Source organism: Balaenoptera acutorostrata, chromosome 11 (assembly GCF_949987535.1).
Source record: "Balaenoptera acutorostrata chromosome 11, mBalAcu1.1, whole genome shotgun sequence".
Taxonomy (NCBI): Eukaryota; Metazoa; Chordata; class Mammalia; order Artiodactyla; family Balaenopteridae; genus Balaenoptera; species Balaenoptera acutorostrata.
The window spans coordinates 31809396-31832864 of NC_080074.1; the positions used below are offsets into that span (position 1 = coordinate 31809396).

General features: G+C 40.1%; 1 pseudogene; it reads left to right on the forward strand.

Annotated features, from left to right (window-relative positions):
• The window catches only part of LOC103010117 (60S ribosomal protein L7-like 1), a 34722-nt pseudogene extending 18828 nt beyond the window's left edge, over window positions 1-15894 (forward strand).
• Window positions 15895-23469: the final 7575 nt, after the last annotated feature.

Consider the following 23469-nt stretch of genomic DNA (forward strand, 5'->3'; position numbering starts at 1 on the left):
TGTCCCGTCTCACAATATCGCAGGGCTCCCCCTGTGACTGGGTCCCCCTGCAGTTGTTTTTTTTTTTTTTAAAGATCTCAGAAGTCTTCACTGAGGAGGTAGTATTTCAGTTGTCTTTATTTATTTTATTTATTTATTTTTATATTTATTTTTGGCTGTGGTGGGTCTTCGTTTCTGTGCGAGGGCTTTCTCTAGTTGCAGCAAGCGGGGGCCACTCTTCATCGCGGTGCGCGGGCCTCTTACTGTCGTGGCCTCTCTTGTTGCGGAGCACAGGCTCCAGATGCGCAGGCTCAGTAATTGTGGCTCACGGGCCCAGTTGCTCCGCGGCATGTGGGATCTTCCCAGACCAGGGCTCGAACCCGTGTCCCCTGCATTGGCAGGCAGATTCTCAACCACTGCGCCACCAGGGAAGCCCCCCCCCCCACTGCAGTTTTTAACTCTCAGAGTTGTCCACACTGAGTCTCCAGCAACTGGTCATTCACAGTTCAAGTTCTCCTGCCCCAGCACTGGCTGGTTCCCCTGACGGCGTCTGCTCCAGAGCCTCTGCCCCTGAGAGCCGTGATTCCCTGTGTTTGCCTCTCTCTCCAATCCTGGGGGCAGCCTTTTGCTCTCTGTCCTCCACTCTCTTACAGATACAAGAAGAGTTGTTAATTTTTCAGTCTACTGAGCTTTTTTACTTGTTGTTAGGACAGAATGGTGACTTCCAAGCTCCTTACATGCAGAACCAGAAACTGGAAGTCTTACTTCTATATGCCTGAATGTTGACTATTGAAGTTCATGGTAGCAGAATGAAGGGCTACAAGGTTAAACTCAAGGTAAGCATTTTCCTCCAGTTAAAGGTGCCAGGGAAGTTATTTCTGGGTAAAGGGGAGGAGGCAGTAGAAGCTGTTAGTGAAGTGAAGCATTTGGGTTCATATGGATTATAAGTTGTGAAATACACAGATAGTTGAGAGTTGTCTGAACTTGAAATCTGACTCCAGTTGTGATTTGCTTCTTGGGGGCGACTGAAATAGGCAATGAGAGTGACCCACTGAAAGAACTAAGAAAAGTTAACTTTTGATATTTCCATTAAGCAGAATTTTTTTCTCCCATAGCTGAATCCTTAGGAGTTGGGCAATTCTTTCTGATAATGAATGTTTTCCCTACTGCTGGTTACATCCTTATAGCATGTATTGGCTTGTGTTCTCTGGTGATGTAAGTGTTGGGGAAAGGTCATTAGCTGTGGAAGCTAAAGATCACAGATATTTCCCCTTATCCCTGTCAATTTTTTAGATGTTCATCTCAGTGTTCTGGGAGGCCCAGTAGGAAGTTCTGGGAAATAATTCTGGGATAAAAGAAGTTTTAAACAATGCCCATTTCAAACACCAGAACACTGTAAATAAACCAAGCCTCCCGTTTACTTCCCTTTTAGCCATAAATACATCTCTTCCTCTTCTGGATCTTACTGGTTCCCTCTTATAGGACCTCAAGCCTGCAGCATCCTTGGCAGATTTAGTTTATCTCCATTCTTCATCTAGTCTTTCCTCAGTCATCTGGCCTTCCTATTGCTCTCTCTCTCTTTTTTTTAACATCTTTATTGGAGTATAATTGCTTTACAATGGTGAGTTAGTTTCTGCTTTATAACAAAGTGAATCAGTTATACATATACATATGTTCCCATATCTCTTCCCTCTTGCATCTCTCTCCCTCCCATCCTCCCTATCCCACCCCTCTAGGTGGTCACAAAGCACCTATTGCTCTCTTGATCCCGAAAACTTAGCCTCTGTGCACCAGTGCCAAACTGAATCTTGGCGATAGAGTTTTGGGTGAAGTAGAAAAGAATAGCTTTACTGCTTTGCCAGGCAAAGGGGGACACAGCAGGTTCATGTCTCTCAAAACGGTGTGTCCTAATCTGGGAGGATTTGGTGAGGAGTGTTATAGCAATAGTTCAAGGGAGCGTTGCCAATAATGATTAGGGTGTGTGCAGGGCCTGCACTCATTTAATCTGGCCTCAGGTGGTCTCTTGAAGAGCTTCTCTGGTTCCTTTAATCTGGAATGAAGAATGCTAACATCTTCCATTGTTGGGGGTTTTAGTTCTGTAAAGAGAGCTCAATGATATTGTTATGTGTATCTCTTCAGGCGGCACCAGAATCCCGCCCCAAGGCTGCACTCTTGTTTCTTGGCTGCTCCTCCCTTGTCTCTGCCTCCCCTCCTTCCCTGATTAGCAACTGTTTGAATCTGCCCTTTGGAACTCAGGGAAGGTCATAAAGGCTGGAGTCTATTCCCTACAAACAAGAAACAGGGGACACGGAAAGGTTTCTGTGTCCAGGAGCCCCACAAGGTCCTGCTCAGTTTCACTCTTAGGCTATACACTCCTTCCTGCAATTGCTTGAGCAACAGACATCTGAATTTTAATGGGCATACTTGTTGATTTTCATGTGCACTGGTATTTAAGAACTACCATCTTAATCTATTGATTGTACTTTCTTAATATATTCATTCCCTTCTCTATAAAAGATAGAAGCAGGAATCTATATTGGTTAAGAACAAGAACGCTGGAGCTCTGACATTTAGTAGCTGGGCCAGTTCCTTAAACTCTGTGCTTCCATCTCTTTATCTGTAAAATGAGAATAATAAGAGTACCTCGTCTACAGAGGCTAATAAGAAAGATTAAATGAGTAAATATGTGTAAAGTATTTAGAAGACTGTCTTGCATACAACCAGCTATTATATTGCATAACAACTATTATCATTACTGAATCCTTCCTATCAACATTGAAAGCTATGCAAGAATCTCCTATTATCCTCTGTAGACCCTTTATCTCTCTCTTTCTGTAGTCACAATCATATCACCTTCCCTTTTTTATTATTTTCTCCACCAGATCCTGTTCCCTTTCCCCAGCAGGGCTTTAGTACCAGATAAGATGCTTTTCTCAGCTCCACACTTTAACCTAGTTATTTTCTACTCATTCTTCCATTGTCAGCTCACTGGTCCCTTTTGTAGGGAACCTTCAGACTAAGCAAATACCCCTGTTATGTGCTTTAAAATCCTTCATAGCATTTATCACAATTGTAATTTTATATTTATGTGTACAACTATTTGACTAATGTCTGTCTCCTCAACTAGACTGAAAGCTCCAAAAGATGTGGGATTCTGTGGATATTTCCATAAATGTTTCCCCAATGCTGAGCACTGGCCCTGGAGCATAGTAGGTTCTCATAGGTCTTTGGTACATGAGTGATGAACAAATATGAATGTATATAAAAATCCTAAGGAGAGAGACAAGGCGGCGCTGCTGGTAAGTACTTCACCATTATTTAAAGAGTCTACCTTTGATATAAGACAGACCTGAGGACCAGTCTTCACTCTGCCATGTGCCAGCTATGTAATCTTGGGCAAGATTCTTAACTTTTCAAGGGGCTCCCTTTCCTCATCTGTAAAATGGCCATACCACTCTAGGGAAGTACAGTGTCTACCATACAGAGTTGTCATGGGGATTAAAGAGAAAATGCATGCATAGGGCTTACCACAATGCTTGGGCCAAAGCAAATGCCCTATAAATGTTCATTATGATGCAATGATAATGACCTTCCTCCTGTTAACAAAACTCCCTAGAGGTCCCCAGTCTTCTCAGTGGCTAATTTCAACCATGCAATCCTTAAGTGATCTATTATGCATTTCCCATCCCATCTTTACTCACAGCAAGGAGACTGCAATGCCTTGGATATCTCCTGCACAAACTGGTCAGAGTTTGCTCTACCCCTTGCCTACTCTTGCTGTCTGTCACTGCTTCGACCTGCTCAGCTTGCCTGGTATTTGTTTCTGCTGCTAACACCAAGGCATGCACCTCTATGCACATTCATCAATTGCCAGGGCCTTTGCCAGAACTACTCTGTCATCTTCAGTGCCACCCCTGCCACTTCCTTTCCTCAGCAGGGTTGGGCTCCCTCTTTCCTTTACTGCAGTTGGCAGAATAGAAAAAGGAATGAAGCCTGACCCCCTCGGAGCGAGATGAGTGATCTGTGAGGCACAGCTTTTCTAATGCGTCCTTTGTCCTTTGTGCTTTGAGGTTTCCTCTCTCCAGGGCATGCCTCCGAGGGCCCAGGCAAGTAATGTCATGATCTTCCCGGAGATCCTAGATGAAGGCTCTGTCTCCCTACATCAGTGAGGTTGGGGGCAGTGAGAGTAATAGGAAGGAGTGTCAACCCTAGGAAGCTTGGAGCAACTATTGTGCAAGCTCCCTTTCAACTCTAGGACATGCACCTTTTGTCTCTCCCCCCAACCCCTAGGCCAACTTTCTCTCATGAAGAAAATCCTTCTTCCTCTTACGAAGTAGTCTTGCCCTGGTCCAAGGGCATTTGCAGATCAACCAGGGCCATTCAGAGGGGCCCTGAGCAGTTTTAAAGTTCTAAGATGCCCCCACTTTATACAATAATTTTTATGTTATATTTTTTATTTTCACACTAAGGAACATTTGGTTCATCCCTTCCCTTCACACCTTATCCACGACACTCTTCTTTCCATTTATTTGGTGAGGGTTTTTTTGTTTTTTGTTTTTGTTTTTTGCAGTAGCAATGGGAGTGGGTAGGGCAGGTAGATTATATGCTCTTTTGCTTCTCTGAAGTGGCCTTGAAAAAGTTTGAAAATCACAATTTGAGGAACACATCAGGGAGGAAAATTCACTCTTGCCAGACCTCCCGTGAAGAAGAAATAGAAATAGAAATAGTCAAATGATCAGTGTTCTACCTAAATTTTGTTAGTCTTTTCCCAAGGTAAAGTGCGTACAATTATTTTTTACAGGATGCTTTGCTGATTTTTCTTTCAAGGACAAAAGATTTGTAGTCTGAGCAGCTGGATCACTTCCTCCCACTATTTTGTCCTTGGAGACATTTGGCCCATTAAAAGAAGCCCACGGATTCCATTTCAACAGATGCATCTCACATTTATTCAGGATATAAGTGATAGGGTGACTCATTGTGCTGCTAATACAATTGCAGTCTTTGTTGTTTAAGAATCATATCTTGATTCCATATAGGCAAAGATACTCTGTTGTAAGGAAAGACTAAAAGGACAATATATGTGTAACATTGTCAGAGAAACTGGAATGTTCCTACTTGAGAATAAAATGAACAGTTTGTCATTTGATTCACAGCCTTAGGTGAATGCACATAGAATGTGGGCTTTCTGAAATTCAGTATAAAGTCAGGGACTCCTGGGTTTGTAACACTGGGAAACCTACAATGAGGTGCTCTGGGTAGCTGGCTGTTGAGAAATAAAAAAGAGAGAAAGAACTCTTATTCACTTTCTTATATGTTTTGTACCAATTCTATCTCTATGTGAGTAAAATGCAAGTACTGGCAAGTACAGTATTTGAATTTTACGTTTGATCACTTTTGGACAAACATGTACATACATTTAAATTTTCCAAAGCAAATTTTTGAAAAAGCTTTATTATTAAGACGATTCTGTTTCTCCTTCAACAATGTCTGTCCCTTCCCTTTCTTTCTTCCACTACTTTTAGCTCCCAGTTTCTGTAGGGGTTCTTGAGGCAGCAGGAAGAGTGAATACAGCTGCCTACTCTTCCTCAGACTACTTTCCTGGAGCCCAAAATTTCATTCAGGAAGTGAAAGAAACAAGGTATCTATCTACCTGACCGGGGTTGGGGGTGGGGGTGGTCTTGTCACTGATAAGCAGGAAAAACATCCTTGTGATTTTTCTCTAAGGTCTGAATTTAGAAGTAATTTAAGCAGATGAGGGTTTGAATCTCAGCTCTGCTATTTACCAGTTGGGTGACCCAGAGCAGATTATCCTAACTCTTAGTGAGAAATAGTTTACATAAAATGGCATCACAGTTCTACTCTCCTTAGAGGATCATCAAAGGATTCTGAATGATGTCACACTGACTGGTGCATACTTAGTACACAGTAAATGTTAGCTATTCTTTTTCTTTTAATTATTATACTCTCAGGACTAATTGGTAGCCAAATGCATGAGAGTTATGGACTATTTTGGAAGCCAGCTCCAGTTAACCGAGTGAGAAAAGAGGTGGAATATAGTTTTTGACATATGACCTATTATTTGATCTCTGGTGGGCTAGTTAACCTCAAATCCAAGGAACTATATACCAATCATAGGACTGGGTTTTGATTAAGGTTATATTAACCATGATTTGATTCAACAATGAACAGACAATAAGAGCATGTCATAGGTTAAAGGAATTAGGAAGAAGTAAGAGAATTCTTGACTCAAGATAGGCAAAATGTTGATATTTTGTGCTCACGAGGCAGTGTTGTATAACAGAAAGCCATATGCTTTGGAACTAGAGAGAGATGGGTTCAGATTGCAACTCTAAGAGGTACCAGTTGTGTAAATTTAAGGAAAATGTTTCCTTTTTTTTTTTTTTTTCCTGTAATATGTGGATAAGCATACTTACTTTGGAGTATCAAAAAGATTGAATGGATAGCTCATTTTAAAGTACTTATTAATACCATGCTAGTCATATAGTAATTTCTCAAAAAATGTTAGTGCTTTTTTTTCTCCCTGTTCTCACCTCTTTAATGATGCATAAAGCTATGATTTGACACTAACTCTAAATTTAGCTCATACTCTGTCCTAAAGAGCATTTTCTCTGCTGGCTCATGATCTGATTTGCTCATTTCCTGAGAAGCCATCTCTCCTTGCTGGGTTTGTCCACTCAAGCTTGACACAGCCCATCTTAACTAAGTGCTAGAAGAAGGCAGATTTTTGTCTCAGATGAATTTCTAATCGATGACATATAATTCTACCTAGAATTGCATTGGTTGGGGAATGTCTCTTCAGCTACACCATGTAGGTGAACCTTTGTGTATATATTACCAGTAACAGCCACTTGGGATTTATTTTTCTTTTTGAAAGTAGATAAAGCATAAATCATGAATTAATAAAATACTCTGACAGTGAAGCTGCTTCTGCATCTGACTAAGGGAATTAATTCTCCATAGCCATGACTGAAAGAAATCAGATTATAGTTTCAACAAACTAGTAAACTTTGGTTGTTTCTTTCTTTCCCTCTCAGTTTGATGTTCTGGTGATTTTGTATTACAATCCACAGTCCTGGTGCCTGCTTTTAAATACTTTTTTTTTTTAAATTTTATAGCTACTTTATTTATTTATTTCTTTATTTTTGGCTGTGTTGGGTCTTCGGTTCGTGCGAGGGCTTTCTCTAGTTACGGCAAGTGGGGGCCACTCTTCATCGCGGTGCGCGGGCCTTTCACTATCGCGGCCCCTCCCGTTGCGGGGCACAGGCTCCAGACGCGCAGGCTCAGCAGTTGTGGCTCACGGGCCCAGCTGCTCCGTGGCACGATGGGATCTTCCCAGACCAGGGCTCGAACCCGTGTCCCCTGCATTAGCAGGCAGACTCTCAACCACTGCGCCACCAGGGAAGCCCCTGGTGCCTGCTTTTAAAATGAAGTTTTATTAGTACACAGCTGCACCCATTCATTGATGTATTGTCCATAGCTGCCTTCAGGCTACAAGGTAGAGGTGAGTAGTTGCACAGAGAATAAACCATGTGTGGCCCCCAAAACTGAAAGTATTTACTATCTGGCCTTTTACAAGAAAAGTTTGCTGACACTTGTTGTAAAGAATTTGAAAACTATTTATGTGTTAACCTATGCTTGGGCTCTCTTTAGATGGAACCTGGGGCATAGGGTGAATAGTTTCTAGAATAGGACACAGTAGGTCTGTGACAAATGTCAACTGAATTAAATATCTAAAAAGCATTAGTGCTGAAAAAATGTTAGTAGCCATTCTTAGCATAACGACATAAATTTTTACTCTTCTCTGCTTGTTTAATTGGTTCTCACTGAACACAGAAGAGTGATCTCTATTGTTAAAGAAAGGTTTGGCATCATTGAAAATGGACACTCTCATGAATCCAGTTGAGGCGAAGGAAGGGTGAAAACTTCATAACTAGAGGTCGCTGAGCTCCACCCAACTGTCTGGTGAATTCCCATGGTGTCAGGCCATTATGAAGCCTTGCTCATGAATGGAAGGCCATTTTTAAATTTTTCCTGCTAGTAAACCTTCAACACGAAGCCTTCCTGCCTTTTCTCTATCCAAACATCTCATTTTCCCCAGGATTAGCGTGACTCGGTCCAGTCCCTCTCACAATGTTGTGGCAAAGAAATGGAAAAACTATTCAAGTTGAAAAATTACACCAACTGGTAAAATTTAGTTGGCTCAGTACACTTAAAATGTCATGCATTTGTAGCTTCAATGAACGACTTTATTTATCCAGAAGGAGCTCCAACCTCTGGTCTAATGGGGCTTTGGTGGCTAACTCTATCCAGCCAGAGCTGTATGTTGACTCTTTGTGTTCAGTTGACCCTCCCCCGAGCCTGGGAGTGTGGGAACCAGTACCTGGGCAGAGCTGAGCCTAGACCACCCACTCATTTCACAGAGCCCATTGAACGGTTATCATATGATGCTATGTTACTCCTCCTGTTGACCTTGCCCTGAACGGCTGTGTGTCGAATTACTAATTATCCCTGCAGCTTTGCTACGTAAATGCCAGTTAATTTCCACCTCCACTTTTGGAAGCCACACTGCTCAGACAGAGCCACTGCAATAACCTCAGGAGCTAGCTGTTTCTTGTAAGGCAGTGGGATGCCATCTACCACCACTGTAACCATTACCACCAAGAAATGTTTTCTTAAGTACACAACAATAGCTAAACACCAGAAAAAGAAAAAAAAAAAAGAAAAAGAAAGAAAGAAAAGAAAAAAAAGCCTTGCATTCACTATTCAGCTCTGGACCATTCTCATGCTTCAGTTTCATGCCTGGTCGACACTGGACACTTGCCTGTGCTGTATGGAAATAACAAGTCACCATCTGGGGGTTTCATCATCTTACTCAGAGGCAGGCGTGTCTCTAAGGATTATGCTTTGCCTACTTGGCACGGAAATCCTGCTTTAGCTTCAGTGATTAGCAAATGTAGGGACTGATTTCCCTCAGTCTAGACCCCAAAGACTAGCCCAGACAGACACAGGAATTCCCATGAAAACCCTCTAGGCTGCAGGCCATGATTTACCTTCTGTTGTAATATTCTTGCTAGGATATTGCTAGTAAGGTTTTGCAAATCTTTTGGTTTAAATTGACCCATTAATCTGGGATTACAAAGTGCTAAAATCACGATCCTATTTGAAGAAGATAACTCAGGAGCACTGTAGGTCACACAGGAGTGGGCAGCGGGCGTGGGTTGGAAGAACAGTTAGGAGGCCGATGATCATTGTTTTGATTTAAGCATTATTTTCTAAGTTAAAATTATTTGTAGCCATCAGAAAATAATGGACTACATGGATCTCTCACATATGGCTAAATTCAAAGGGCTTTGATTTTAAAATAAGAACCCAGGTTTAATTGATTCTTTCATCAATCAACACTAAAATCAAGGCAAGGGTCTTAACCTAAGTAGTGTTTGTTGTTTTATTGGGTGTTTTTATTGGTGAATTTCCTAGTTGGCTTTCCAATTACTGACGTGTAGTTACCTACACCAAGAAATAAACAAAAAGATGCTTATTTTTATGAATACAAAGGGCAGTATTACTTTATTCATTTCTTCTTTAAACATTTATTGGGCTTCTGCCACATACCCGGCACTGTGCTAGGTGCTGGAAATACAACAATGAGAAAAATTACATTCCGTTCCTCCCTCATGAGGTGATAGTACCTCTTGAGACATGATCAATTAGAATAGATGTAAATTCACACATTTAGCAACTAAAAACATAAAAACTTTACAAATGACTGTTGAGTGACACCATTTCCTCTACATTAAGACACCAATTTTTTCTAGTTTATTACCATTCAGCAAAACTTATTTTTTTCTATCAATGTCTTTTAATTAGGAAGATAACTCTACTTTTTGGAGAAAATGGAAAACTTTGGAATATTTTTCTGTTTGGAAATACATTTCCCATCATTAGTTTTTATTTCAAAACTCTTCTATTATGATTGAAGTTATACTTTCTCCCAACCTCTCTTTCTGGCCTTATCTTTCATTATGCCCCCTTCCTGCTCAATGCTCTAGTCAAACCAAGCAGCTTCTCTTCTACTAAGATGCCCTACCTTTTCCCATCTCCCTATCTTTGCTCACCATGTCTCCTTTGCCTGAGATGCCCTTCCTCCACCTACCAACATCTCCACTTACCTAATCCTACTCAGTTCCAAGAGCCGGCCTCTATGCCATCTCCTTTATGAAGATGTGCCTGCAGAAGAGGGAGTTAAGCTTTCTGTTCTCCTCTGAGCAATTAGAGCACTTTTTACTTCTCAGCAATAATGCAGGGCCAATAACATGTGTGTATATTTCTCTTCTTTTCTATTGGCGTGTCAGCTTACAGAAAGCAGGAATAATACCTTACTTTTATTACATTGCTTATAAAAACTTTTAATTTATTTATATATTGTAATAGGCGATTATAATTACATGTAATATAATTCTATTACATGTGATTATAATAATATATACTTATTGTAATAATATAATATATAATTATACAATTACAATTATATTTTTATTTGTAATAAATAAGCTTTATTACCTCAATTATCCATGAAGACATGGCACAAATATTTCTTGAGAACTTCCTATGTGTCAAGTTCCACGCAAGGCTCTGGAGATATAGATACCCTTATACCCCATCTTACTGGTGGGCATTAAATACATGGATGCTATAAATATGGTATTTGTGTGATACCAAATTAATGCTCAAATACTCTTCAAATCTCGCCCAATTCTTGACCTGTGTTGGAGTAGAGGTCCCAGAGGCCATGGGGAATGAATTTTTTTAGGGGTTTACACTCTCTGACAGTGCTTATTTTTAGTGGTATCTGACTCTTTATATACCTTGCATCATGAAAATTTGGTTAGGTCAACACTGGATCACCAGGAGAGAAGAGCTGGGCAACTCTTCAAACTAGCAGCTGCAATTTATAATCAGGCCCAGGGGTGTAGCTTCTGCTATTGTCCAGGCTCTAACTGCCTTTTTCAGTCATGCAGTAGAGTGACAAAGTTGGAAAAGTATAGGCTGCTTTGGTGTTAGACTTGCCTTTAGTATAGACACAGCTTCACCCATAACTAGAGGGAAAGCTTTGGGGGTGCCTACTTCATCTGTAAAATAAGATAGTAATACCCTCCTCAGTGAAGATAAGTAAAACATGTAAACTCTAGTGTCCATAACTATGTCCATAAACTAGGTATGGTCTGTAGGCCAAATCTGACCTGCTGCTTGTTTTACAAATAAAGTTTTATTGGAACACAGGGACACCAATTTATTATGTATTTTCTATGTGTCTGCGTAACATAGGCAGCACTGAATAGTCACAATCAAGACGGTATGGCTCATGAAGCCTAAAATATTTACCATCTGGCCTTTTATAGACAAAGTTTGCTGATTCCTGGACTAGAACCCAGCCCTGCACCTGGAAGATAGTCAATAAATATTAATTGTCATAATTATTCTCTTTTTCACCAGACCTAATCTGGGTGAGAGTGGAAAAGAAAGGCTGGAGAAGAGTTGGCAGGAGAGGGACTAGGGTGGCTAATTTTCTCTTTCCATTTATTGGAAATTCAAATTGGAATTGAACTTGAGTCTGGGACTGAAACTTAATAGAGACCTGAAGAAGTAAAATTTCTTTCTTTTTTTCTTTTCCTTATTGAAAACTGTCCAAAACTTTTTCTGGACAGCTTTCTGGTCCCAAAACTTTTTCTTTCCTCTTGGAAAGCACTATATGTCACTGTTGAAGTTAATAGTTTGCTCTTAATAATGGTTATCATTGGTAGAGATCATGAAAATCTTCCATCAGAGAATAGCACTGCCATTCCAGGCAGTTTTTGCCTGTGTTGGTATTGATTTCAATTAAAACAAGTTATCTGAATCACTGGGCTTCCTGTTGGCTGCACTCATTGCCCAGTGATGCAAATGGAAAGCCTGTTTCAAACCTATGATATCTGGTTACTTACAACAAGGCCCAGGGAGCTGGGGTATAAACAAACCTCAAGCACCAATCGGTATAGAAGGAAATGATCTTCATTTGCCCTACATGATGTCATCCATCTTGAGCCTGACAATTTTCTAACAATTATTGACTGTGAGGCCAGGCAAATCTTACGAATTCATCTTACTCCTTATCAGGGCAGGTAGTCAAGCGTATCCCAAAACATTTGATTTGGTTCAATTCCTTGTGTACATATCCTTTCCTTCTCTCTCTCTCTTTTTTTCCCCTCCATTATGTCAATCTCTGTGGGAGGAGTTTGTGTGTTTGCACAAAGCATAGCATGATGGTGTTCTGTGTCTGCGCATTTATTCTGTGGGTGAGCATTTGAAAGCCTTTTCTCTTCTACTTGTTAGCTTACAAATAGCATAATCCAGTGATCAGACACCTTCATTTCACATAATGATTCAGCAATTTGTGTCAGAATGGTTCTTTATAATAGGAAAACAGACCATCATTTCCAAAGATACATGGCACATGAGGCCAAATGTATAGAACATGTTGTAATTTGTGCTTTTGTAAATTCACATATTTGAATCATTGCTTTTAAGGCTTGTGTACTAGATCAAGTCACCTAGCTAGAAAGTGAGCCTAAGTCACTGTGGAACAGATTGACTGTTTTTTTCCCAAATTGCCTTCTTTCGGTCACGTAGCTAGATGATATTTCCTAGCCTCCTTTGCAGTTAGATGCAGCCTTGTGTCAGAGTTGTGGTCACTGAATGAGGTAGAAGGGATATACACCTTTTTCAGGCCTAGGCCATAAAATCCTCCCAAATGCAATCCTCTAATCTCTTTACCGATCTTATAGCTGAATAGAGAGGACTCCAAGGACATACAGGAGGGAGATGTGGCAAGATGGAAGGGGCCTGGGTTCCTGAATGTGAATGTGGAGCAGATCTCCTAGCCCCACTCCTTGCCATCACCAACCCATACTGCACCGTGATGAGATCTTTTGTGCCACTCTTACCATCACCCCACACAGGACTGTGAAGAGAACAAGCAAACATTTACTGTAAGTCACTGAGCTTTGGGGTTGTCTGTTACAACAGTGCATCTAGCCTGACTAATGTACTGGCTGTCATTCTTCTGTGTAGCATTGTTAATTTTTAGTCATCATCTTCACAAATGCAATAACTTTCATGACATTATATTTTGCTGTATTGTATGAAATAGATGATATGCTATAAAGGTGTTTAGAAGTGTGAAGATGTGTGGGCATATTCATTGAAAATAAAAAGGCTCTTATGTAGTTTTTCCTCCACAATTTTCCTGTGCTGGAGGTAACTTGTTCAATGTCAAGGTAACAATAAGGGCTTGATGTCTTAGTTTCATTTTGTAAGCAGAACTTTTTTTTGTAGAAATACCTGTTTTCCCTGGGTGGGTCCATTACTCTATATTAATTGAGCCAACTGTATATGAAATATCAAGCTAAATTATTGGGGAGAAAATGGCAAATTATATTTTGTCTTTGTTGGGCTGAACATTTATTTGTGTCTTAGAGGGAAGTGAGTATGGCTTTAAGGAGGAAAGGATAAGGAAGTAATTTTGCCCATGAGGAATCTGCAAAAGGTTTAGTGTTACTCTGTGATTTTCCTCTGTCACTGGCTGGCCTGATCCAGGTGAGGCGGCAGGTTTAGGCTTGATCACAGAGTGAGAATTTTGCAGAGCATAGTGTCAGACCTAGGATGGACACACACATGGGCAAGAAGCAAAGCGCTATTGTTAAAACCAGGAAGATGTTGGGAACTTCTGTTTCTGTTACTTATCCCGAGCTGACTGATGCTTGGGGGCTCAGAGAGTTTAGCTAACTTAACCTAAGCTCATAGACTAATAAGTTGTGGAGCCAGGATTTGAATCCAGGAAGCCTAATTCCAGAACCTGTGCATATAACCACTCTTGTATAGGAGGAAGAATTTCCTGGACTTTGTGTGTAGGATAGACTGGAATAGGGAGAGGCTAGAGACAAGAAGCCTATTTAGGAAAACTCTAAATATGAAGTTATAGGAATCTGGAAGAGGGTGCATAGTTAGGGACTCTGATTTACATAGAGTAGCTGCCTCACAAACAACACTTGAAAAGGTGAATGAGTGAGTTTTTCTCACTACAGGTGCCAGTAAGTGCTGCTGTCACCACCACATTCTGGGTAGTCATTTTCTTTACTGTACTTCTTTGCTTTACCCACACATCATTGCTGGCAGAGTCACTGAGTCACAGCTTCCCTGAGGATGATCGTCGCCCCCCACCAATGGATCTGCCTGCACTCTCCAAACAGAGGGAGGGCACCCTGCCCTTTTGCTAGATCCTCAGTCAGCACCGTCACAGCTCTTTATTGCCTTTTCCCATCCTTTCCTTTGCGGGTTCAGCGCTGTTAACTGAAATTTAATTCACTCTTCCTTCATGCTACTTATAACGTCCCAGCAGAAAGTCTCTTCTCTGATAAGTCCTCTTGCCCTTTCTCTAACCCTTTCTTTTGCATTTTGTGCTAAGGATGGCATAGGGGGTTATTAAAAGATAAAAAGAGTCTCTCTTCAGTTTCACAAATGCAATTCTTTTCTGATTTGGTGATATTTAGAACCTGGGAACATTAGCCTACATTCCCAGTCTGTGCTCCCCGCTGCCTAAATCCTCATGCTAGAAAAGCAGTCAGCAAACTTAAAACCCATGATTGCTCTAAGTGGGTCTAAGCAAGTCCCATATTTCATTGGCAGTTGGAAATGGAGAAGAACAAAGGAAGGAAAGGAAAAGTGGTAGGACAAAGGGAATGGGGTGAAGAAGAAAGAGGAAAGTGTGGAGAAAGCTTGCTTGTACTAAAAGCATGCATTCTTATCTTCAAGATGTCCATTTAATGCCATTTTTTTTTCTTATGTGGTAGAAGCTGATGTCACTTCCTGGGGATAAAATGGTAGGATATCTTTGAAAGTAATTTTTACAGGAATGAATAATTTTGTAAAATTTCTGACACAGGTTTATATAACCAAGATGAATTTTTTCAAAAAAGGATGGTTTAATGTGAAAAATCTATTTCTGGTAGGTATTATGCCTCTCATAACGTGGTCATCTTTTAAATGACAGTAATTAAAGTGCAGTGGGGCTGCGCATGAGTGGTAGCCAGCAGCATTGGAAAGATGAGAAAGGAAGAGCAAAAAAAAAAAACCGATCACTTTGGTTCCAGAAAACCTCCTAAAAAGAGGAAGGTGTATCAGGCCCTCAAAGCCACCCAAGAGAAGCAGGCACTTTTGCAAGAAAAGGAGCAGAGGAAATGAAAAGAGCTCCAGTTTAAGTGACTAGAATGGTTCCTAAATGATTCCTGGCAGCAACTACATGACAGGGTGCACCTTAGATGGTTAGAAGGGAAACCCCATGGCTTGAAAGTGCCAGATAAACCTTTCTTGGCCTTTGTTGTAGGCATCCAAAGGGTTAATGTGGTGAGTTTACTGGTGCAGAGTATCATTGGAAAGCTTTGCCTAAGTAAGATTTGCAGTGGTATCTTTGTGAAAGTAAACCCTCATACCATAAAAACGCTTTGGTATAGTGGACTCTTATGTGGCCTGGGGACTTTCCAAATCTAAAGTCTGTTCGGGAACTCAGCTTGAAACACGGACAAGCCAAGGTCAAGAATAAAATCATCCCTCTGACAGACAACACAGTGATTGAGGAGCACCTGGGGAAGTTTGGAGTTTGGTGTCGTTTGCTTGGAAGACTTCGTTCATGAAATTGCCTTCCCAGGGAAGAATTTTCAGGCGATCTCAGGGTTCTTGCGCCCTTTCCAGCTCTCAGTGGCCCATCACGCTACCAAGAATAGGGCGGCCTTCCTCAAGGAAGTGGGCTCACCTCGTCACGGAGGCACACACATCAATCGGCGCATCCAGCAGCTGAACTAAACTTGGAATCTCTGAAAGTACAGGTGCATTGGAAGAATGTGTTTTTGTTTTATGTAATTGTTACCCAGTACCTTCAAAGAAGGTTGTTTTCTGCTATATCCTCAGAAACTGGAGGGGAAGTGTCAGGCAAAAGATGGCGATGTTCACAGCAGACACTTTTCATCCCACCCCAGTTCCAAGGAAAAGTTCCTATGTATTTTCCACATTAGCCACCATGCACCTCTGAAACCAGCAAAGGACTCATGCCATGGAGGAGGGAGTCCTGTTTTGTCATATCTTCTTTCCTGGGCTTTAATCTTGGTGAATGAATACCCAAGCATGAATACAAGACAGCAGTGGACCAAGCCCAGGGGCCTACTTGAACGTGGGGATTCCCACGGCCTTGTTTTGGGAAGAACTTGAAATACAATTAGAAAGAAGTGCACACGCATATAAAAATTATGACAATTAACCTGGAACAAATATTCAGGAAGGTTGAAGTGAAGTCTATGAAATCATGAAGGGTGTAGCTTCATAATAAACAATAGCTCAGTTTCACAGATGTTTATTTAGTTTATGGATTTCAACTCATGTACTAAGCCCTGAGAATACAGAGACAAAAGAGACACAGTCCTGCAGTGAACAGGGGACTCATACAGTAATTCATGTAGAACAGAGGTAGTGGTGGGCTTCCTAAATGATGTGAAGGATGTAGTAAGTCTTGAGTGAGTAGATCTTCAGAAGAAAACATTGCAGTCAGAAGAAAGGAAGGGCCTCTGAAGAGCTATGAGGATTGTTCAGAATTGATAGAACTTAAAACGTGAAGCAGAGAGTGATGGGCAGTGAGAGTGGAGAAGTAAGAACACTTTGCTACTTTTACATGGCAATTAGGACATTGAAGGATTATATTATTCCATGGAAAGGCTCACGTTCCAGTGGTGCTGGGAAAACTGAATAACTACATGTAAAAGAATGAAACTAGAACATTATCTAATACCATATACAAAAGTAAACTCAAAATGGATTAAAGACCTAAATGTAAGACTGGATACTATAAAGCTCTTCGAGGAAAACATAGGCAGGTACCTCTCTGACATAAATTGCAGCAATATTTTTTTGGATCTGCTCCTAGAGTAATGGAAATAAAAACAGAAATAAACAAATGGGACCTAATTAAATTTAAAAGCTTTTACACAGCAAAGGAAACCAAAAACTAAACAAAAAGACAACCTACGGAATGGGAGAAAATATTTGCAAATGATGCAACTGACAAGGGATTAATTTCCAAAATATACAAACAGCTCATATAGCTCAATATAAAAAGAAAAAAAACCCAATCAAAAAATGGGCAAAAGACCTAAATAAGCATTTTTCCAAAGAAGATATATAGATGACCAACAGGCACATGAAAAGATGCTCAACATCACTAATTACTGGAGAAATGCAAATCAAAACCACAATGAGCTATCACTTTACACTGGTCAGAATGGCCATCATCAAAAAGTCTACAAGTAATAAATGCTGGAGAGGGTGTGGAGGAAAGGGAACCCCCCTACACCATTGGTGGGAATGTAAATTAGTGCAGCCACTATGGAGAACAGTACAAAGGATCCTTAAAAAACTAAAAATAGAGTTACCATATGATCCAGCAATCCCATTTCTGGGCATATATCTGGAGAAAACTCTAACCGGAAAAGATACATGCACCACAATGTTCATAGCAGCACTATTTACAATAGCTTAGACATGGAAGCAATTTAAATGTCCACAAATAGATGAATGGGTAAAGAAGATGTGTATATTCCAATACACAATGGAATATCACTCATAAAAAAGAATGAAATAATGCTATTTGCAGCAACATGGATGGACCTAGAGATTATCACACCAAGTGAAGTCAGACAGAGAAAGACAAAATCAGATAAGATCACTTATATGTGGAATATAAAAAAATGATACAATTGAACTCATTTACAAAACAGAAATAGACTCACAGACATAGAAAACAAACTTATGGTCACCAAAGGGGAAAGGGGGGAGAGGAATAAATTTGGAATTTGGAATTGACAGATACACACTACTATATATAAAATAGATAAACAACAAGAACCTACTGTATAGCACAGGGAACTATATTTAGTATCTTGTAATAACCTACAATGGAAAAGAAGCTGAGAGAGAATAAATATACATATGTATAACTGAATCACTTTTCTGTACACCTGAAATAGTGTAATTCAACTATACATCAATTTAAAAAAATTTTTAATGAATAAGATCAATAAAAAAATAATATTTCAGATAAAACCCTAGAAGATTAATAATAAATTATCTGCATGTTATAGCACATGTTTGATGCCATTCTCAGCATATGGTTATTTCCTATATTCCTACATATAAATGGTGTGAGTCTTGCTCATTTAAATACTTAACTATGTGTGCAGTATGTGTACATCAGAAAACACAAGAGATGTATCAGAGTAGTATATATTTAAGTATTAACTACAGGGCACAAAAACAGTTTCTTATGAATTCAAAGGAAGGAGAAAACCTTTGTAGGTTGAGTGACACCCTGTGGTTCTTCTTCCTCTTTTTACTCCTTTTCCCCTCTTCCCTTTCTTTCTTTCCTTCCACAATTATGTACTGGTCTCCGTGTGCCAGGATGTATGCCAAGAACTGGGAATATAGTGGTTAGCAGAAATAGGTGGCTATTAAACAATTCTCCCCCAAACATAATTGTAATAATAATGTGTTCTCAAGAAAGCATACTCCATAAAAGGGCATAAACAAGGCTGAATGCCACAAAGGAAATCTTCCTGAAGAGTTTGTTAAACTGACACCTGAAGCATAATGAGAAGACAGAACGGATTCCTGAAGGAGGAGTAGGTGTGGACAGATGGTGAGGAGCAGGGGAGGACATGTGAGCCTCGCTAAATGAAGTGACGAAAGACAAGGACAGGAAGACTCCCAAAGGACGGCTCAGAGGATTCATCTGATCCATAATGAGAACATCAGTTGCGACACTATTCCTTCTTCAATTACTCTATATGAAAACCTTTTCTGACACCATTAAAATCCATCCTTTCTTCATATCCTACTTTTTATTTTAGTGGTTTCTGTAGGACTTACAGGCTTTCTATTTTTTCTTTTCTTATGTTCCTTTGTCAGGTCATTAATTTAGACCACATTCATTTATAACTCATTTCGACACAATTTAGTTCAATAAAGATTGCTGTATACTTGGAAGAAACACAAATACATTTCTTTCCATTTCTTCTGTATTTTCTCTTTTAATTCAGATATATCTCACACCAAATTAGACTGCACTGAAGCTCCTGAAACAACTTTGACCTTTTTAATATGGCAATTTCCATGGCAGCCCTTTCTGATCACCATTGCAAGTGTGGCTATAAGACTTTCTTACTGGGTGCCTTGGCTAGTTGGGGCCATGGATTTGGACATAACCTTGTTGCTACTGCTGGCAGCTATCCAGGCCCAAATATCCTGATGCTGGTATTTCTCCCCTTCTATATTTAACAGATGGGCTTATTGAACTTCCTTCAGTGCTCAGTAGCCAATGATCAGGAAGCTGAATATGATAGGCCTGGGGTGAATCATAACAGCTATTCTGAGGTTGCAGGATTCTTCCTTGCCCAAACCCAAGACGCAACTTTGTTGGGAAAACTCACAAAGCTGAGATTACTGATTGAGAACTCAGAAACCTCAAGCAGGCACTCAGAGCTGCTCAGGAATCAAATTATGTTTCTCCATCTCTGTGGGATGACTGTACCATATCATCTCCTTTTTCCTCAAACGTCCCACACATCCTCCTCCTACTTATGACCCAGACTCATATACTTCATTGAGAAAATAGAAGTCATTGAAAATGAACTCATCTTCCCACCACAAAACCTGTCAATTTGGTGCATTTGCATCCCAATTCTCCTTCCTCCACAATGAAGGAAGTGCTCCTCCTCTAAAAAGAAAGGATATTTTTCTACTTTCGCTCTGGATCCCACTACCTCTTGCGTTATCAAAGACTTTGCTCCTTGAGTTATTCATGCTTTCCCTCAGCAGTAACATCTCACTGTTCATTTAATTATCCCCTTTATCATACAAGCATGCTGTACTATTTCCTCCTAAGACTTTTTTTTTCACATAACCATACATACTGTTTCAGTTCCTGCCTTATTTTCTGTTCTCCTTTGAACCAAACTCCAAATATATAACTGAACAAACTGTTTCTACCTCCTCATCTTTCTTCCACTCTTCAACCCAGTCCAATGTGCTTCTACATCTCTTCTACCTGGAACCCCCTCTGGTAAGGTCAACAACAACCTTCAGGTTGTCAAATCCAGTGAACTTCTTCCCTGCTCATCTTCCTTGGCTTCTCAGCAATATTTGTCAAAGTTGACATTCTACTTGCTTGAAGCATGCTTATCTCTTGGTTTCCAGGATCATTTTCCTAATTTCCTACTACGTCTCAATCTTCTCTGTTGGGTTCTCTTCTTAAATGTTGGCATTTCTCAGAGGTTGTCCTAGGTCTTTATCTTATCTTTTGTCTAATTTTTTCTTCTTACTTATATCATTCATTTCCACTGTTTTAAATTTTATGTGTTGAGTTGTGGTAACTTATTTCTTGCTTCTTCATTTGTATAAATTATGAACGTCACATATGCAAATGCCCCAAGCAGAACACTGAACTCCTTTGTTCTCGTTTGACTTAAGCAACTCTTTATCCAGTTGATCAAGATGAAACTGAAGAGCCATTCTTTTTCTTTTTAAAAATTTGAGGTGAAAAGCACATAACATAAAATGAACAATTTTAAAGTGAAAAATTCAGTACTTACTATGACTTAGCCACTGTTCTATTGGTTTCCCATGAAATAATTCATTTAAACCTCAAAACGGTGCAGTAGATACTATTATTATTGCTCTTTGCAGGTGAGGAAACAAAGCAATTTGCTCAAGGTCACCAGCGAATACACGGTTGAGCCAAGAGCTGAGCTTCAGGAATGTCTCATTAGCCTGTTCTCTGATTGTTATATTAGATTGTCTAAATCACATCATGTCTTTCTCCTTCTAAAAGTTGTTCAATGGTTTCCCATTCTACTAACAATATGCATCATGACCTAGAGGCCCTGCATGAGCCGGCCCTTGACTATCTTTCCACCCTCATCCTACCCCTCTCCCCGTCACTCACTCTTCTCAGTGACTTCTTCCCTCAGGCATTTGAACACACTGAATTTCCTCCTGCCTTCAGGGTCTACACACATCCTCCTCCCTCAGCTGAAAACATCCATTCCTCCTTCCATCCTTCATGTCTCAGCTTAAATGACAACTTCTCTGGGTGCCTATTTCTGCAGTAAATATCCTTTCCTGTGATTCATCTCTCTTTTTCTTTTTTAATGCTCAAAGCTGTTATTTCAACTTGTAATTATGGTGTTTTTTATTGCTTTGTTTGGTTGGTTTTTGCCTGTTAAACCTCTAGAATATAAGCCTCTTGAGGTCAAGGACTATGTTTCATTTATTTGTTTGTCCTTGTTATAAATATTATACCCCCTGAATTTTTCACAGTTCCTGGTGCAGGTTGGATTAATGTATGAATGGCTCCAATTCTATATTTTATGTAGGGAAAAATTAGTTGAATTACCTAGATTTTTATTTTGGTCTTTGAGTAGTTCTGTATCCCTTCCTCCTGTCTTCTCACCGCCTACTCAGTGGAGAAAAGAAAAAGAAACTGCCCTCAGTTCCAGATGTTGCTAAATAATTTTCAACTTTATTGCTCTGGGCAGGCTCTGGTTGAATTCCTCACTTGATTCCAGGGAAGATTAAGCAGAACTTGTCCAAACAAAGTACAGCCTAGCAACATCTGGTCTCTTCGTGGTGTGGTTTGAAGTGCTTGCTGGTTGGTGGCTCCTTGTTTCCCCTCCATGTCGCTATTCATTTTTTTCAAGTAATAACACTTGGAGTTATTAAAGCAGACACCTGGCACATTGGTCAGGCAGTACAGCTTTACCTTATAATCAGTGCATCACTGAGATGAAAATAACACCATGCCACAGTGTGACAATTATGACTGCAGGAAGCAAGACAATACCCAGCCTGTGATGACAACCCACATTCTGCCAACTCTATAGAAAATGAGTCCACAAATTGCTTACTCCAAGCTCTCCCACATGAGTCTGTTCCCCAAAAAATACTTGCCTCTTAATTCAGAGAGAATGCCCCTAGGAAGATGAAGAGGTAGAGCTCTGTGAAGTGTCCTGACATGTGGCTTTCTGCTACACATTGATCTTAAACTTACACAGCTGCTGTCCCTTAGGATAATCAGGAAAATAGAGGGCTCAGAAGTCATGACAGCTGTCTTTTACTGACTGCTAGAGGATTTACATGCAACTTTAACCATCTCGCAAAGTAGGAGTTACATTTTTGCCTTCATGTCAGATAACGAAACTGAAGATTCAAGATACTAGCCAACTTGTCCTTTGCCATTTGACTAGGAAGTGGAAAAGCTAGAATTCTAACCTCTGTCTGAATGACTATCAAGCCACAGTGATACCTGGATACCACACTGCTTTCAAGATTAAAGACTATTAATTATAAATAACTTAAATACTAGGTAAATATATATATTAGTAAAAGTTAAACCTCAAAGTGGGATACATTGCGTATCATTAGCAATAGCCTGTTGTGTCTTTAAAACATATTTGAGTTCTTGGTTAATTATTTTAATCATGATATTAATAACATGTATTGATTGAGGGGTTCCCCTGTCCTGGGTGCAGTGCTATTGGTATTATCTTCTTTCTCTTTATAAAAACTCTATGAGAGGAATACTGTGATTATCTTTATCCTATAGAAGAGAAAGCTGAGGTTAGAGAGGTTAGTTAGCTCAACCAGCTATAAAGTGGCAGAGGCTGGAGAGTTGAACTCCCAAACCATGCTCATAACCATGTTAACTGGCCTTCCATGCATTAACTGTGATCATGCAGCTTTCCACCTGTTCCTAGCATTTAAGCAGATGTTATCTGTAGATTCTGGCAGAGTCAACACTGATGGTTCTGCAACTTCCTGTCACAGTACCAAGAACTAATTATACGTCTTTCACAGAGCCATCGCAATGGCATGGATAAGTTGAAGGCATGGGATTCTGGATAATTTACTACAGTCGTGGACTATCTACTGGGTGTGATGCATAGCACAAGGAGCAATTCATTGGCAGACGGAAAAGATGTGGAAATTATGTACCCTATTCTCAAGCAGTTTAGTAAGAAAAAAATTTTAATTGTAAAAGACCTGGTTGAATAATTGAATAGCAAGAATTTAATTTCAAAGGAGTTATAGTACTGGTTCAATGAGTAAAGGTCTATTGAGTGCAAAAAAACTACATTCTAGGAGCTGGCACATGGGTTTTGATCAGGCATCTGAAAATGGTAAGATACAGATTATTAGAGACGGAAGAAAAGTTGGAGAGGAAGCCAAGCATAAATAAGAGCACAGATGCAGGATGTAGCAACTTGGTTGGCAAGCGATGGGCATGAGTAGAACCGGAATCCGGGATAGAGAGCCAGTGGGGGGAAGAGCAGGTCTTTG